The 16,068-nt window shown below is 45.0% G+C and overlaps 8 non-coding genes across 8 annotated transcripts; all 8 read right to left on the minus strand.

Annotated features, from left to right (window-relative positions):
• Positions 1-1,234: 1,234 nt before the first annotated feature.
• trnap-agg (transfer RNA proline (anticodon AGG)) lies at positions 1,235-1,306 on the minus strand. Its single transcript has one exon. It is a non-coding gene; the product is annotated as a tRNA-Pro (tRNA).
• Positions 1,307-1,798: 492 nt separating this feature from the next.
• On the minus strand, positions 1,799-1,870 carry trnap-agg (transfer RNA proline (anticodon AGG)). Its single transcript has one exon. It is a non-coding gene; the product is annotated as a tRNA-Pro (tRNA).
• A 1,923-nt stretch (positions 1,871-3,793) lies between these two features.
• Positions 3,794-3,866, minus strand: trnal-aag (transfer RNA leucine (anticodon AAG)). Its single transcript has one exon. It is a non-coding gene; the product is annotated as a tRNA-Leu (tRNA).
• Positions 3,867-5,249: 1,383 nt separating this feature from the next.
• On the minus strand, positions 5,250-5,321 carry trnap-agg (transfer RNA proline (anticodon AGG)). The gene has a single exon. It is a non-coding gene; the product is annotated as a tRNA-Pro (tRNA).
• Positions 5,322-5,656: 335 nt separating this feature from the next.
• trnap-agg (transfer RNA proline (anticodon AGG)) lies at positions 5,657-5,728 on the minus strand. The gene has a single exon. It is a non-coding gene; the product is annotated as a tRNA-Pro (tRNA).
• Positions 5,729-6,010: 282 nt separating this feature from the next.
• trnap-agg (transfer RNA proline (anticodon AGG)) lies at positions 6,011-6,082 on the minus strand. Its single transcript has one exon. It is a non-coding gene; the product is annotated as a tRNA-Pro (tRNA).
• A 1,518-nt stretch (positions 6,083-7,600) lies between these two features.
• trnap-agg (transfer RNA proline (anticodon AGG)) lies at positions 7,601-7,672 on the minus strand. The gene has a single exon. It is a non-coding gene; the product is annotated as a tRNA-Pro (tRNA).
• Positions 7,673-8,006: 334 nt separating this feature from the next.
• Positions 8,007-8,079, minus strand: trnal-aag (transfer RNA leucine (anticodon AAG)). Its single transcript has one exon. It is a non-coding gene; the product is annotated as a tRNA-Leu (tRNA).
• Positions 8,080-16,068: the final 7,989 nt, after the last annotated feature.

Here is a 16,068-nt window from a genome sequence, read left to right on the forward strand (position 1 = left end):
GGACCTCTCGCACCCGAAGCGAGAATCATACCCCTAGACCAACGAGCCATTCAACCAAACTCTTCACTGTGCTCCCGGTAAAGAAAGCAGGATGCACAGATACACATTAAAAGAGCACTTTTGAAGTTGCAGACAGGCTCGTTCGGGATTTGAAGCCGGGACCTCTCGCAACTTAAGCGAGAATCATACCCCTAGACCAACAAGACTCCTAGGGGTATGACGTCGTGAAGACGACAGATATGGCTGCAAAAAAAAAAACTCTTATCTGCCACAGCTACACCAGCTTGGGCTTCCCTTCCAATCGAGTGTTGACCAAAGCTTATCAGGGTAAGGGACTTGAGGCTCGATCCCAACCCAGATGGTTGCAGTGCAGCGCCGCCCAACTATGGCAATGGTCGGATCGACTTATACAACTCCAGAAACCCGGGACCTCTCGTACCCGCTGTGCGTTGGTTTTCATTTATACTTCTGCATCATTGTCTGCGTCGACGTGCAGTACACATGCGAACCGCTAGTCTGCAGTGTCCACGGGCATGATGCTTGTGTAAACCGGAGTACCACGGCAGAGGCCGAAGAAAAGGCCGTAGCTACGGCGCCTGTTCGACCCAGAAGTATAAATCAGACTTTACACTCTCCCAAATGAGCTATATTGACAATGCCACGTCTGGCCAGTGACCAGCGCTGTAAATGACATTGACACTGAAAAAACCACAAGTAGGAAGATTTCAGTCCTACCTAATGATGGCTTGCAACTGAGCCAAAGCAAGCAGGATAGACAGCTACTCCTCCAAAAAGGTGTTTTCAAAGCTTCAGACAGGCTCGTCCAGGATTTGAACCCAAGAACTGTCGCACCTGAAGCAAGAATCACAACCCTAGACCAACGAGCCACACAAATCTGCTTGCTCCCTTGGTTGCCAAATGCAAAAAGACTATGCACATGGCTGCTAAGACACTCATTTTTGCCATGCCTCCACCAGCTCGGGCTAACTTCCCAATCGACTGTTGACCCCAAAAATGTCACGCGAAAGATGTGAAGCAAGGTTCAACTGTAGACGGTTGCCATCTGAGCGATTTCTGTGACCATACCTCCTTTCAGTGCAAACTCTCAAACCCATCAAGCTAAGCAGCCAACCAAGTTTAAATTGCAGATGAGGAACTGAGAAAAAGGGTGCGACTTAGACGTCAAAAGAAAGCCGGATCAATGGATGCAACTTTAAAAATGAAGGCTGAATGCGGGCTCGTCCGGGATTTGAACCCGGGACCTCTCGCACCCTAAGCGAGAATCATACCCCTAGACCAACGAGCCTCTTTCCTGTTGGAACCCTCTGCGCTCCTCGTAAAGGAAGCAGGATGCACGCTACAAATTAATAAGAGCACTTTTAAAGCTGCAGACGGACTCATCCTGGATTTTAAACCCAAGACCTCTCGCACCCAAAATGTTAATCATACCCTTAGACAAACGAGCCTATCAATGGTGTCCAGTCGTGAAGAAGGCACATACGGCTGCAAAAAACTCCCACATCCTTTCTGCTGGGTCTCCACCAGATTGGACAGCCCTTACAATCGAATGTTGACCAAAACTTGTCAGGACGTGAGCCTCGAATCAACCCCAGACTGAAAACAGGCCTCAAAGGCCACGGCGGGCTCGTCCGGGATTTGAGGCCGGGACCTCTCGCAACTTAAGCGAGAATCTTACCCCAGACCAGCGAGGCATTCAACCAAACTCTTCACTGTGCTCCCGGTAAAGAAAGCAGGATGTACAGATACACATTAAAAGAGCACTTTTGAAGTTGCTGACAGGCTCGTCCAGGATTTGAATCCGGGACCTCTCGCACCCTAAGCGAGAATCATACCCCTAGACCAACGAGCCAACTACCTACACAATTCATTGTACCCGGCGACATGCTTTGCTGCACCCCTGGTAAGAAAAGTCCATTTTGGCACTTACAGGATAGACATTAAAACTCAAGTAAAACAGGCTTTAACGACTGAGTCGGGCTCGTCCGTTATTTGAACCCGGGACCTCTCGCACCCGAAGCGAGAATCATACCCCTAGACCAACGAGCCATTCAACCAAACTCTTCACTGTGCTCCCGGTAAAGAAAGCAGGATTCACAGATACACATTAAAAGAGCACTTTTGAAGTTGCAGACAGGCTCGTTCGGGATTTGAAGCCGGGACCTCTCGCAACTTAAGCGAGAATCATACCCCAGACCAACGAGGCATTCAACCAAACTCTTCACTGTGTTCCCGGTAAAGAAAGCAGGATGCACAGATACACATTAAAAGAGCACTTTTGAAGTTGCAGACTGGCTCGTTCGGGATATGAAGGTGGGCCCTCTCGCAACTTAAGCGAGAATCATACCCCTAGACCAACAAGACTCCTAGGGGTGTGACGTCGTGAAGACGACAGATATGGCTGCAAAAAAAAAACTCTTATCTGCCACAGCTACACCAGCTTGGGCTTCCCTTCCAATCGAGTGTTGACCAAAGCTTATCAGGGTAAGGGACTTGAGGCTCGATCCCAACCCAGATGGTTGCAGTGCAGCTCCGCCCAACTATGGCAATGGTCGGATCGACTTATACAACTCCAGAAACCCGGGACCTCTCGTACCCGCTGTGCGTTGGTTTTCATTTATACTTCTGCATCATTGTCCGCGTCGACGTGCAGTACACATGCGAACCGCTAGTCTGCAGTGTCCACGGGCATGATGCTTGTGTAAACCGGAGTACCACGGCAGAGGCCGAAGAAAAGGCCGTAGCTACGGCGCCTGTTCGACCCAGAAGTATAAATCAGACTTTACACTCTCCCAAATGAGCTATATTGACAATGCCACGTCTGGCCAGTGACCAGCGCTGTAAATGACATTGACACTGAAAAAACCACAATGATGATGCCTTGCAACTGAGCCAAAGCAAGCAGGATAGAAAGCTACTCCTCCAAAAAGGTGTTTTCAAAGCTTCAGACAGGCTCATCCAGGATTTGAACCCAAGAACTGTCGCACCTGAAGCAAGAATCACAACCCTAGACCAACGAGCCACACAAATCTGCTTGCTCCCTTGGTTGCCAAATGCAAAAAGACTATGCACATGGCTGCTAAGACACTCATTTTTGCCATGCCTCCACCAGCTCGGGCTAACTTCCCAATCGACTGTTGACCCCAAAAATGTCACGCGAAAGATGTGAAGCAAGGTTCAACTGTAGACGGTTGCCATCTGAGCGATTTCTGTGACCATACCTCCTTTCAGTGCAAACTCTCAAACCCATCAAGCTAAGCAGCCAACCAAGTTTAAATTGCAGATGAGGAACTGAGAAAAAGGGTGCGACTTAGACGTCAAAAGAAAGCCGGATCAATGGATGCAACTTTAAAAATGAAGGCTGAATGCGGGCTCGTCCGGGATTTGAACCCGTGACCTCTCGCACCCTAAGCGAGAATCATAACCCTAGACCAACGAGCCTCTTTCCTGTTGGAACCCTCTGCGCTCCTCGTAAAGGAAGCAGGATGCACGCTACAAATTAATAAGAGCACTTTCAAAGCTGCAGACGGACTCATCCTGGATTTTAAACCCAAGACCTCTCGCACCCAAAATGTTAATCATACCCTTAGACAAATGAGCCTATCAATGGTGTCCAGTCGTGAAGAAGGCACATACGGCTGCAAAAAACTCCCACATCCTTTCTGCTGGGTCTCCACCAGATTGGACAGCCCTTACAATCGAATGTTGACCAAAAGTTGTCAGGACGTGAGCCTCGAATCAACCCCAGACTGAAAACAGGCCTCAAAGGCCACGGCGGCCTCGTCCGGGATTTGAACCCGGGACCTCTCGCACCTTAAGCGAGAATCATACCCCTAGACCAACGAGCCAACTACCTACCTAATTCATTGTACCCGGCCACATGCTTTACTGCACCCCTGGTAAAAAAGGTCCATTTTGGCACTTACAGGATAAACATTCAAACTCAAGTAAAACAGGCTTTAACGACTGAGTCGGGCTCGTCCGTTATTTGAACCCGGGACCTCTCGCACCCGAAGCGAGAATCATACCCCTAGACCAACGAGCCATTCAACCAAACTCTTCACTGTGCTCCCGGTAAAGAAAGCAGGATGCACAGATACACATTAAAAGAGCACTTTTGAAGTTGCAGACAGGCTCGTTCGGGATTTGAAGCCGGGACCTCTCGCAACTTAAGCGAGAATCATACCCCTAGACCAACAAGACTCCTAGGGGTATGACGTCGTGAAGACGACAGATATGGCTGCAAAAAAAAAAACTCTTATCTGCCACAGCTACACCAGCTTGGGCTTCCCTTCCAATCGAGTGTTGACCAAAGCTTATCAGGGTAAGGGACTTGAGGCTCGATCCCAACCCAGATGGTTGCAGTGCAGCGCCGCCCAACTATGGCAATGGTCGGATCGACTTATACAACTCCAGAAACCCGGGACCTCTCGTACCCGCTGTGCGTTGGTTTTCAATTATACTTCTGCATCATTGTCCGCGTCGACGTGCAGTACACATGCGAACCGCTAGTCTGCAGTGTCCACGGGCATGATGCTTGTGTAAACCGGAGTACCACGGCAGAGGCCGAAGAAAAGGCCGTAGCTACGGCGACTGTTCGACCCAGAAGTATAAATCAGACTTTACACTCTCCCAAATGAGCTATATTGACAATGCCACGTCTGGCCAGTGACCAGCGCTGTAAATGACATTGACACTGAAAAAACCACAAGTAGGAAGATTTCAGTCCTACCTAATGATGGCTTGCAACTGAGCCAAAGCAAGCAGGATAGACAGCTACTCCTCCAAAAAGGTGTTTTCAAAGCTTCAGACAGGCTCGTCCAGGATTTGAACCCAAGAACTGTCGCACCTGAAGCAAGAATCACAACCCTAGACCAACGAGCCACACAAATCTGCTTGCTCCCTTGGTTGCCAAATGCAAAAAGACTATGCACATGGCTGCTAAGACACTCATTTTTGCCATGCCTCCACCAGCTCGGGCTAACTTCCCAATCGACTGTTGACCCCAAAAATGTCACGCGAAAGATGTGAAGCAAGGTTCAACTGTAGACGGTTGCCATCTGAGCGATTTCTGTGACCATACCTCCTTTCAGTGCAAACTCTCAAACCCATCAAGCTAAGCAGCCAACCAAGTTTAAATTGCAGATGAGGAACTGAGAAAAAGGGTGCGACTTAGACGTCAAAAGAAAGCCGGATCAATGGATGCAACGTTAAAAATGAAGGCTGAATGCGGGCTCGTCCGGGATTTGAACCCGGGACCTCTCGCACCCTAAGCGAGAATCATACCCCTAGACCAACGAGCCTCTTTCCTGTTGGAACCCTCTGCGCTCCTCGTAAAGGAAGCAGGATGCACGCTACAAATTAATAAGAGCACTTTTAAAGCTGCAGACGGACTCATCCTGGATTTTAAACCCAAGACCTCTCGCACCCAAAATGTTAATCATACCCTTAGACAAACGAGCCTATCAATGGTGTCCAGTAGTGAAGAAGGCACATACGGCTGCAAAAAACTCCCACATCCTTTCTGCTGGGTCTCCACCAGATTGGACAGCCCTTACAATCGAATGTTGACCAAAACTTGTCAGGACATGAGCCTCGAATCAACCCCAGACTGAAAACAGGCCTCAAAGGCCACGGCGGGCTCGTCCGGGATTTGAACCCGGGACCTCTCGCACCCTAAGCGAGAATCATACCCCTAGACCAACGAGCCAACTACCTACACAATTCATTGTACCCGGCCACATGCTTTACTGCACCCCTGGTAAAAAAAGTCCATTTTGGCACTTACAGGATAGACATTAAAACTCAAGTAAAACAGGCTTTAACGACTGAGTCGGGCTCGTTCGGGATTTGAAGCCGGGACCTCTCGCAACTTAAGCGAGAATCATACCCCAGACCAGCGAGGCATTCAACCAAACTCTTCACTGTGCTCCCGGTAAAGAAAGCAGGATGTACAGATACACATTAAAAGAGCACTTTTGAAGTTGCTGACAGGCTCGTCCGGGATTTGAATCCGGGACCTCTCGCACCCTAAGCGAGAATCATACCCCTAGACCAACGAGCCAACTACCTACACAATTCATTGTACCCGGCGACATGCTTTGCTGCACCCCTGGTAAGAAAAGTCCATTTTGGCACTTACAGGATAGACATTAAAACTCAAGTAAAACAGGCTTTAACGACTGAGTCGGGCTCGTCCGTTATTTGAACCCGGGACCTCTCGCACCCGAAGCGAGAATCATACCCCTAGACCAACGAGCCATTCAACCAAACTCTTCACTGTGCTCCCGGTAAAGAAAGCAGGATTCACAGATACACATTAAAAGAGCACTTTTGAAGTTGCAGACAGGCTCGTTCGGGATTTGAAGCCGGGACCTCTCGCAACTTAAGCGAGAATCATACCCCAGACCAACGAGGCATTCAACCAAACTCTTCACTGTGTTCCCGGTAAAGAAAGCAGGATGCACAGATACACATTAAAAGAGCACTTTTGAAGTTGCATACTGGCTCGTTCGGGATTTGAAGGTGGGCCCTCTCGCAACTTAAGCGAGAATCATACCCCTAGACCAACAAGACTCCTAGGGGTGTGACGTCGTGAAGACGACAGATATGGCTGCAAAAAAAAAAACTCTTATCTGCCACAGCTACACCAGCTTGGGCTTCCCTTCCAATCGAGTGTTGACCAAAGATTATCAGGGTAAGGGACTTGAGGCTCGATCCCAACCCAGATGGTTGCAGTGCAGCGCCGCCCAACTATGGCAATGGTCGGATCGACTTATACAACTCCAGAAACCCGGGACCTCTCGTACCCGCTGTGCGTTGGTTTTCATTTATACTTCTGCATCATTGTCCGCGTCGACGTGCAGTACACATGCGAACCGCTAGTCTGCAGTGTCCACGGGCATGATGCTTGTGTAAACCGGAGTACCACGGCAGAGGCCGAAGAAAAGGCCGTAGCTACGGCGCCTGTTCGACCCAGAAGTATAAATCAGACTTTACACTCTCCCAAATGAGCTATATTGACAATGCCACGTCTGGCCAGTGACCAGCGCTGTAAATGACATTGACACTGAAAAAACCACAATGATGATGCCTTGCAACTGAGCCAAAGCAAGCAGGATAGAAAGCTACTCCTCCAAAAAGGTGTTTTCAAAGCTTCAGACAGGCTCATCCAGGATTTGAACCCAAGAACTGTCGCACCTGAAGCAAGAATCACAACCCTAGACCAACGAGCCACACAAATCTGCTTGCTCCCTTGGTTGCCAAATGCAAAAAGACTATGCACATGGCTGCTAAGACACTCATTTTTGCCATGCCTCCACCAGCTCGGGCTAACTTCCCAATCGACTGTTGACCCCAAAAATGTCACGCGAAAGATGTGAAGCAAGGTTCAACTGTAGACGGTTGCCATCTGAGCGATTTCTGTGACCATACCTCCTTTCAGTGCAAACTCTCAAACCCATCAAGCTAAGCAGCCAACCAAGTTTAAATTGCAGATGAGGAACTGAGAAAAAGGGTGCGACTTAGACGTCAAAAGAAAGCCGGATCAATGGATGCAACTTTAAAAATGAAGGCTGAATGCGGGCTCGTCCGGGATTTGAACCCGGGACCTCTCGCACCCTAAGCGAGAATCATACCCCTAGACCAACGAGCCTCTTTCCTGTTGGAACCCTCTGCGCTCCTCGTAAAGGAAGCAGGATGCACGCTACAAATTAATAAGAGCACTTTCAAAGCTGCAGACGGACTCATCCTGGATTTTAAACCCAAGACCTCTCGCACCCAAAATGTTAATCATACCCTTAGACAAATGAGCCTATCAATGGTGTCCAGTCGTGAAGAAGGCACATACGGCTGCAAAAAACTCCCACATCCTTTCTGCTGGGTCTCCACCAGATTGGACAGCCCTTACAATCGAATGTTGACCAAAAGTTGTCAGGACGTGAGCCTCGAATCAACCCCAGACTGAAAACAGGCCTCAAAGGCCACGGCGGCCTCGTCCGGGATTTGAACCCGGGACCTCTCGCACCTTAAGCGAGAATCATACCCCTAGACCAACGAGCCAACTACCGACACAATTCATTGTACCCGGCCACATGCTTTACTGCACCCCTGGTAAAAAAGGTCCATTTTGGCACTTACAGGATAAACATTCAAACTCAAGTAAAACAGGCTTTAACGACTGAGTCGGGCTCGTCCGTTATTTGAACCCGGGACCTCTCGCACCCGAAGCGAGAATCATACCCCTAGACCAACGAGCCATTCAACCAAACTCTTCACTGTGCTCCCGGTAAAGAAAGCAGGATGCACAGATACACATTAAAAGAGCACTTTTGAAGTTGCAGACAGGCTCGTTCGGGATTTGAAGCCGGGACCTCTCGCAACTTAAGCGAGAATCATACCCCTAGACCAACAAGACTCCTAGGGGTATGACGTCGTGAAGACGACAGATATGGCTGCAAAAAAAAAAACTCTTATCTGCCACAGCTACACCAGCTTGGGCTTCCCTTCCAATCGAGTGTTGACCAAAGCTTATCAGGGTAAGGGACTTGAGGCTCGATCCCAACCCAGATGGTTGCAGTGCAGCGCCGCCCAACTATGGCAATGGTCGGATCGACTTATACAACTCCAGAAACCCGGGACCTCTCGTACCCGCTGTGCGTTGGTTTTCAATTATACTTCTGCATCATTGTCCGCGTCGACGTGCAGTACACATCCGAACCGCTAGTCTGCAGTGTCCAAGGGCATGATGCTTGTGTAAACCGGAGTACCACGGCAGAGGCCGAAGAAAAGGCCGTAGCTACGGCGACTGTTCGACCCAGAAGTATAAATCAGACTTTACACTCTCCCAAATGAGCTATATTGACAATGCCACGTCTGGCCAGTGACCAGCGCTGTAAATGACATTGACACTGAAAAAACCACAAGTAGGAAGATTTCAGTCCTACCTAATGATGGCTTGCAACTGAGCCAAAGCAAGCATGATAGACAGCTACTCCTCCAAAAAGGTGTTTTCAAAGCTTCAGACAGGCTCGTCCAGGATTTGAACCCAAGAACTGTCGCACCTGAAGCAAGAATCACAACCCTAGACCAACGAGCCACACAAATCTGCTTGCTCCCTTGGTTGCCAAATGCAAAAAGACTATGCACATGGCTGCTAAGACACTCATTTTTGCCATGCCTCCACCAGCTCGGGCTAACTTCCCAATCGACTGTTGACCCCAAAAAAGTTGACCCCAAAAAAACCCGGGACCTCTCGTACCCGCTGTGCGTTGGTTTTCATTTATACTTCTGCATCCTTTTCCGCGTCGAAGTGCAGTACACATGCGAACCGCTAGTCTGCAGTGTCCACGGGCATGATGCTTGTGTAAACCGGTGATCAGGTAGATGTGGTTGATCAATTAATTGCATTTGGAATTTCCATGGAGCATTAAGACTAGCTGGATGGCTGAAAGGTCTGTTTTTTTTTTTTCAGAGTGAAAACCACCTACAGCTTCTTTCATGGCCTGTGTTTACAAAACATTAAAGTCACCATGACATTGAAGTTACACTATTTTCCATATTTTGACCTACAGTAATGTGCAAAAGGCGCATCAGTATTTTCGCCCAAATAAATGATTTTTAGTTGTTTACATAACAAACGCAGGTCTACATTCCAAAGATTTTATTTTTGTTATAATCCAGTGACATTTTTGAATGCACATTTTTGTTGTTTCATCTTTAGGTGGAGAATAGTCATTCATGGAGGAATCTGTGGCTTTAGCAGACTGGTTGTATTTTTAAAAGCTTCAGACAACAACAGAAGTGTCACAGAGTTCGACCAGTTTATTCAAGCCACAACTAGGAATGGGGTTCCATTGAGAGTAAGGTGTGACCATGGAGGAGAGAACAACAGCGTTTGTTTGTTTATGAATGGGTACCGTGGATCACAACGTGGAAGTGCCATCCGGGGTAGAAGTGTGCATGACTAGAGGATCGAGAGACTTTGGGGGGATCTTTGGCAGGGTATGACTAATGTTTACCACCAGCTTTTCTCCTTTCTTGAGGATGATGGAGTAATGATTGTAGCAATGAGCTTCACATGTGGGCATTATATCATGTTTACCTTCCCTGGATAAACAGAGACCTGGAGGTTTTCAGGCAAGAATGGAACAAGAAGAAAAAGGGTTCACTGGGCAGCCTTCTTGGCAAAAGAGCAGCTGTAGCTACAGCAGTGCTCACCGCTGATCAAAAGAGTGAAGCTGAGATGTCAATGTACCTGCAGGAAATGGTTATTGACGGAGAAGAAGACCCACTAACTTGGTGGAAATCTAACCAAGGACGGTTTCCTCTAATGGCCAACATCGCTCGTAAATATTTGTGCATATGTGCTACCAGCACAGCGGGTAATGTTGTTACTCCATTTCGCAGCTTATTAAAGCCAGAAAAGGTGAACATGTTAGTATTTCTGTCCAGAAACCTTCATATTTAAACTTGTATTTTTGTTCCAAGCTCTGTTGTGGTAAAACCACAAAAAAGGCATATTTGGTGTAGTTTATTTAATATAATTTAATTAAAATTATTTTGAATTTTTTTCTGCTGTTTTTGTATGCCTCATTTTTTTAAATGTAAACTAGTTCCTGTAATTCGTTAGGAGTTCACTGTAATGCTATTATTTCCTCATAATAATAATAATAATAAAATAAGTAAAGATGCGGAAATTGAAAGCATGCGGGAGCCGGGCGGGGTGGAGGATCGCGATGCCGGCTCAGCATCGTGTTCTCTATTGGCCATCGGCGATGGACGATGGCATCGTCTATGGACCCAACCCTAATCAGTTGTGAAAGGTAGTCAGTGGAAATGTGATGTGTCAGAGCTCACAAGCATTACAGTTAGAACTCTATATACAAGCAAAACATGAGGGCTCGTATTGTGCGCTTTTGTCACATCCTTGTCTTTTTTTAATATATTACCTGTGCATAATTTAGCTGGCTTCCACAGCAGATCAGATTATTATTAAATGCATATTTGCTTAATTTATGTCCTTCATTCTTACTCTGTATGATAGAGTGCTGCGCAAGTGTTGCCAAATCCACCGTATCTTCACAGAATTGGGCTACTTTTTCCACTGTTGCTGCTGGTTGTTTTCCAACTTCATGGGTTTCCCCGACCTCTCTAACATGATATTTGACTGTAACGATCAGATAGATACAATTAGACCAAATTATCGATTAGATAAAATCAAAAAGACAGAAAAATAGCTAAAACAGTAAATAGATGAAATAGACAAAACTAAATAGATGTGCAGTGTTTGCAACTAATCCTCTTAATAAATTTCCTGAGTAACATTCATGTCCACTGCTCACATTTAAGGCAAAGTGTACAACGGTTAATTTTTGGAAATAACTTGCAACTCCTTGAATTGTAATTATGATGGTTTCAGTGGAGCACTGGTTATTTGGACTACTTATACATTCAATTGTTCTGCTATTGTCTGCAGGGGCGCCGCTCGCAATTTTGGTCCTTATGACAAAATATGAGGTTGGGCCCCCCCTACCACACCAAAGCAGATCTCTGGGGCCCCCTAAAGGGCGAGGGCCCTTAGAATTATCCTAACCTAACTTTCCCTCCCTTAGCAGCGCCCCTGTCTACAACTGTTAGTTTTATGTCATATGAACTCATTTTTTTATTTCTTATTGATACATCAGTACAATTCAAATATAAAATATAATAATAAAATAAATTATGGGTTTTGAAAAGACTGTGATTGATCTAGTGTTGTGAACACCTGTTTATTATTTTGCTCAAGATCATTTTCTATTTAAGTCCCCTTGCCATACAGCCATGGTTTCATGAGAGTTGACGTGAAAAAAAATGACACGAAAGCCACAATTTACAAAACAAGAGCTTACAGTTATTTTGGATGGGGTGGGAAATAATAAAATCATGCTGTTCTCCGAACTAAAAAATACTATTACAAATTCAGACAAAAAGAAAACTTGGACTGAAATCACACAAAAAATAAATACTACTGGCAATGGGTGTCAATTCAGTTTCTCCCCTGAATGCAGAGGAAGGGAAGGTTTTGGCCATCCTGGGGCCTGAAGCATTAGAAGGGATCCCTGAAGGCAGTCTCCTCCAGTCTGGCCCTACAATATCAGGCCTCCTCTTGTCTGGCCCTTCAGTATCAGGCCTCCTCCTGTCTGGCCCTCCAACATCAGGCCTCCAGTCTGGCCCTTCAGCATCAGGCCTCCTCCAGTATGACCCTCCAACATCAGGCGTCCAGTCGGGCCCTTCAGCATCAGGCCTCCTCCAGTCTGGCCCTTCAGCATCAGGTCCCTCCAGTCTGGCCCTTCAGCATCAGGCCTCCTCTTGTCTGGCCCTTCAGTATCAGGCCTCCAGTCTGGCCCTTTAGTATCAGCAGTGGGTCCTGGGCTATTACTCCCTTCCCCTGACTCACCTCAGTCTGAGGCCTCCTCATGTGCTGAGCAACATCCTCCTGATATTCCAGAACACGAGCCATTAATCTCCCGACAAAGGAGAAACAGGGGACATTGTGGCTGCAGTGCAAAGCTGCTTCAGTCTGAAAGAAAATAAAAATAACTGAACTCCAGGGAATCAAGAAAGAATTGACTGTCCTGAGGGAGCAGCAAACAGACATCATCAGGAGGTAATGGCCTATAGGAGGGCTAAATTAGAGTTATTACAACAACAGGGTCAGCAAGTCCTCCTTAACCATGTTTTTAACAACTGATAGTAAGTGCAAACGGCATTATTCATTCATGTAAAGTCAAATCATGTGTGACTGACAGCTTTGTAACTTTTTGAAACTGTGTATTTTCTTTTCACAGATCCACAGATGTAATCTTCATCTTCATCTTCATCTTCTTTATATATATAAGTGGTGGGCTGTTATTGGCCTTAACGTGCTGCGTTAACGTGAGACTCTTATGGGCGATAAAAAAATATTGCCGTTAATCTATTCTCAAATTTGGGTTGGGAGCTGGGTCTAAACTACGCAAGCTATGATGACTTTCACCTTGATAGTTTAACACGGATGTATACCAAAGACTATAGAATATGGTCACGCGTTTACGTCTCCTCCGCCAAAACACAGATGGGATCGCGTCGTCCTCCATTCATAAAAACCGAATCTACTATAGCGCGAAATGCCGCGTAAATTCGACGTTTTTTGGATTCATAAATCAAATGTTGGTCTGTCACTTAATTCAAATCGCGATATGGACTAGTGTCTGTGAAAACTGAAATGCAAAAAGACCGTTTTAATATGAATCCGGTATGTTCCGTTTGCCTCTGTATGTATGAATGGTGGAGACGCGCTTTTACTACACGCATACTGAAACACACGTGACGCTCCCGGTAATTTTTGGCATTTGCATCTCACATGAACAGATAAACTCAATCTCCAAAACTGCTGTGAGTGTCACTTTTACCGTTTCATTTGAGAAAACTCGCATATCATACTGTACACACAGAAACTTCATACGGCAACCTGTCAAAATAAAAGTACAGTGTAACATGTATCCCCACCCCCCAAAAGCTGGAAACGTAGGGGAAACACTGGCTACCATAGATATATATGCGTATATGTATATTTTTATCACACTGTACAACAATAATACTGTTTTTTTTATTACAGTAAGGGCTAAGTTTAGGGTTGGGTAGGTGTAGATGTTAAAAAAAACAATCTAATAGGTAGAAAAAATAATTTCATTGTTAGTTATTTAGTAAACACAAGTACATCTTATGGAACATAATTTATTTTCATCAACAAATTATCATAGAACAGCTTTATAGAGCAGTTTGTGATGCAGTTTGGAAACAGGAGATGAGCGCCTAGTCTAATGAGCCACCTGGCTTGAGAAAACCATTCTCAAAGACTTACTTTTAGTCATTATTTGGGTATCACACATATTCTGAATGCCTTCAGCAGAATTCAAATTAGCCATTTTAATCTAGATTAATCTAGATTAATTCCAAGATTTAATCTAGATTAATCTAGATTAAAAAAATAATCTATGCCCACCACTAATATATATATATATATATATATATATATATATATATATATATGTATGTATGTATGTATGTATGTATTTTTATTTTTTGGCTATATTGTTGGCCACCATGCCTCCCAAAATCCAACCCCTCATGGAAACAGAAAGGGTCTGGCAAATGGGGCTCTCGTGAAGATATGTGTGTTTTCAGTGACAAAGCAGTTCAAAGCCTTCATCAGCTGATTTGAAACACAAAATAAAATATACTATTTTATATCCAAACATACTCTTTTGTAATATGTAAGTGCTTTTTTGTATATGACCTGTAAGTGTTTTTCTAATACATTTGGCATTCATACAGTAGATTAACATGTGGAAAAGTAAATTGACTCATCAAAGTAGTATACTAATGCCAGTTCAAAATATGGGCAATTGATGTGTGAAGCTAAAGCATTTACCATGTCTTGTCATCCCTTATTAAATACCTGAATAATGTGACTAAGCACAATTATGAAGCATATGTATGGAATGGAATTTTTAATTTAAAGTGGTAAGCCACCATCAGATACACTAAAGCCATACATAAAGTTGTCTATGTAAGGATTTCTTAATTCACAACATTATATCAATGACAATTTAAGCCAAACATAGCACAAAACACTTTTTTAAGTACTCAAGATAATTTTTAAGAATGGCATGACAACTATGGAAACAACAGTATGACAACAGCCGATTTTAAAACAAAAAAAGTCATTAATGCATTAATAGGATAATGTACCAAATTACTATAACAAATCTTGGATGGATCACTTGTTTAGGTAGTTAATTTAGACTGATTTTTAGCTAAGGTCTTTCTATAATCTCTCTGATGTGGTGCAGCAGGTGTACTAAGAACTTTCCTAATAAAAACAGCATGCATATGTGTTTTAAGTGCTCAACAATTGCAGCTTTACAAAGAATTCTACAGCTTGAGCATGGAAGGCGGCGCAGAAGTCAGACAGTTTACATAAATGCCTATATAAGGACACATTTCACTCCCCTTGACACACTATCTGATGATGCCATCTTGAGAAAATTCCAGCTTCCAAGGAACAAGATCCTTGAACTGCTACAGATGGTGAAACCACACCTTCAAAGGGCCACAAGAAGAAACTTTGCCTTAAGTCCAGTGGTGCAGTTGTTAGCTGCACTGCGTTTTTATGCTGTTGGGAGTCAACCTTTTATGCTGTTACAGCTTTTAAAGGACATTCTGATTTTCCCCAAAACACTAGAAGAAATCTAGCAGGCCAATCGACTGTTTTATAGCATTGCCAGCATCCCCAGAGTAATTGGAATTATCGATTGCACCCTTATTCAAGTGGCTAGCCCTGTTGTAAATGAGCCATTATACATTTGCAGGAAGGGCTATCCAGCTATTAATGTCCAAACAATGTGTAATCACCAGGGGATGTTTACAGACATTGTTGCAAGATGGCCTGGGAGCACACATGACTCTTTTGTATGGGCCAATTCTGCAATTTGCCAGGTGGCTGAAGACGGTGGCTTTGGGGATAGCTGGCTGCTGGGAGACAGTGGCTATCCACTTCGTCCATACCTCATAACACCTGTGCAGCAACCAGCCACCATTGCAGAGGAGAGGTTTAATCAGGCCCATGGAAGGACACGCTCTACAGTGGAGAGGGCTATAGGACTGTGGAAACAACGGTTTCGCTGTATCAGCAAGTCCAGTGGTGGCCTGAAGCTGAACCCCTCTAAATGCTGCTCTGTAATTGTGGTTAGTGCAATTCTCTACAACATTGCAGTCAAGGAAAATGTCCAACTTCTTGATGAGGAAGACAGGGGTCTTGCTGGTGCTGAGGAAGATGGCACTTCTGATGATGATGATGATGATCAACACACATCAAGGCAGAATGCATCCTGAAGCAGAAGTCAGACAACTGTTAATTCAGAATGCTTGGTTAGGGTTTTTTTTTTTTTTTTTTTTTTACAGTTTGGATACTGTATTTTTTGTTTAAATGAATCTGACATAACTTGTGTTAATAAATATTCTGTTTTT

The sequence above is a fragment of the Garra rufa genome, chromosome 2 (genome assembly GCF_049309525.1).
Source record: "Garra rufa chromosome 2, GarRuf1.0, whole genome shotgun sequence".
NCBI lineage: Eukaryota > Metazoa > Chordata > Actinopteri > Cypriniformes > Cyprinidae > Garra > Garra rufa.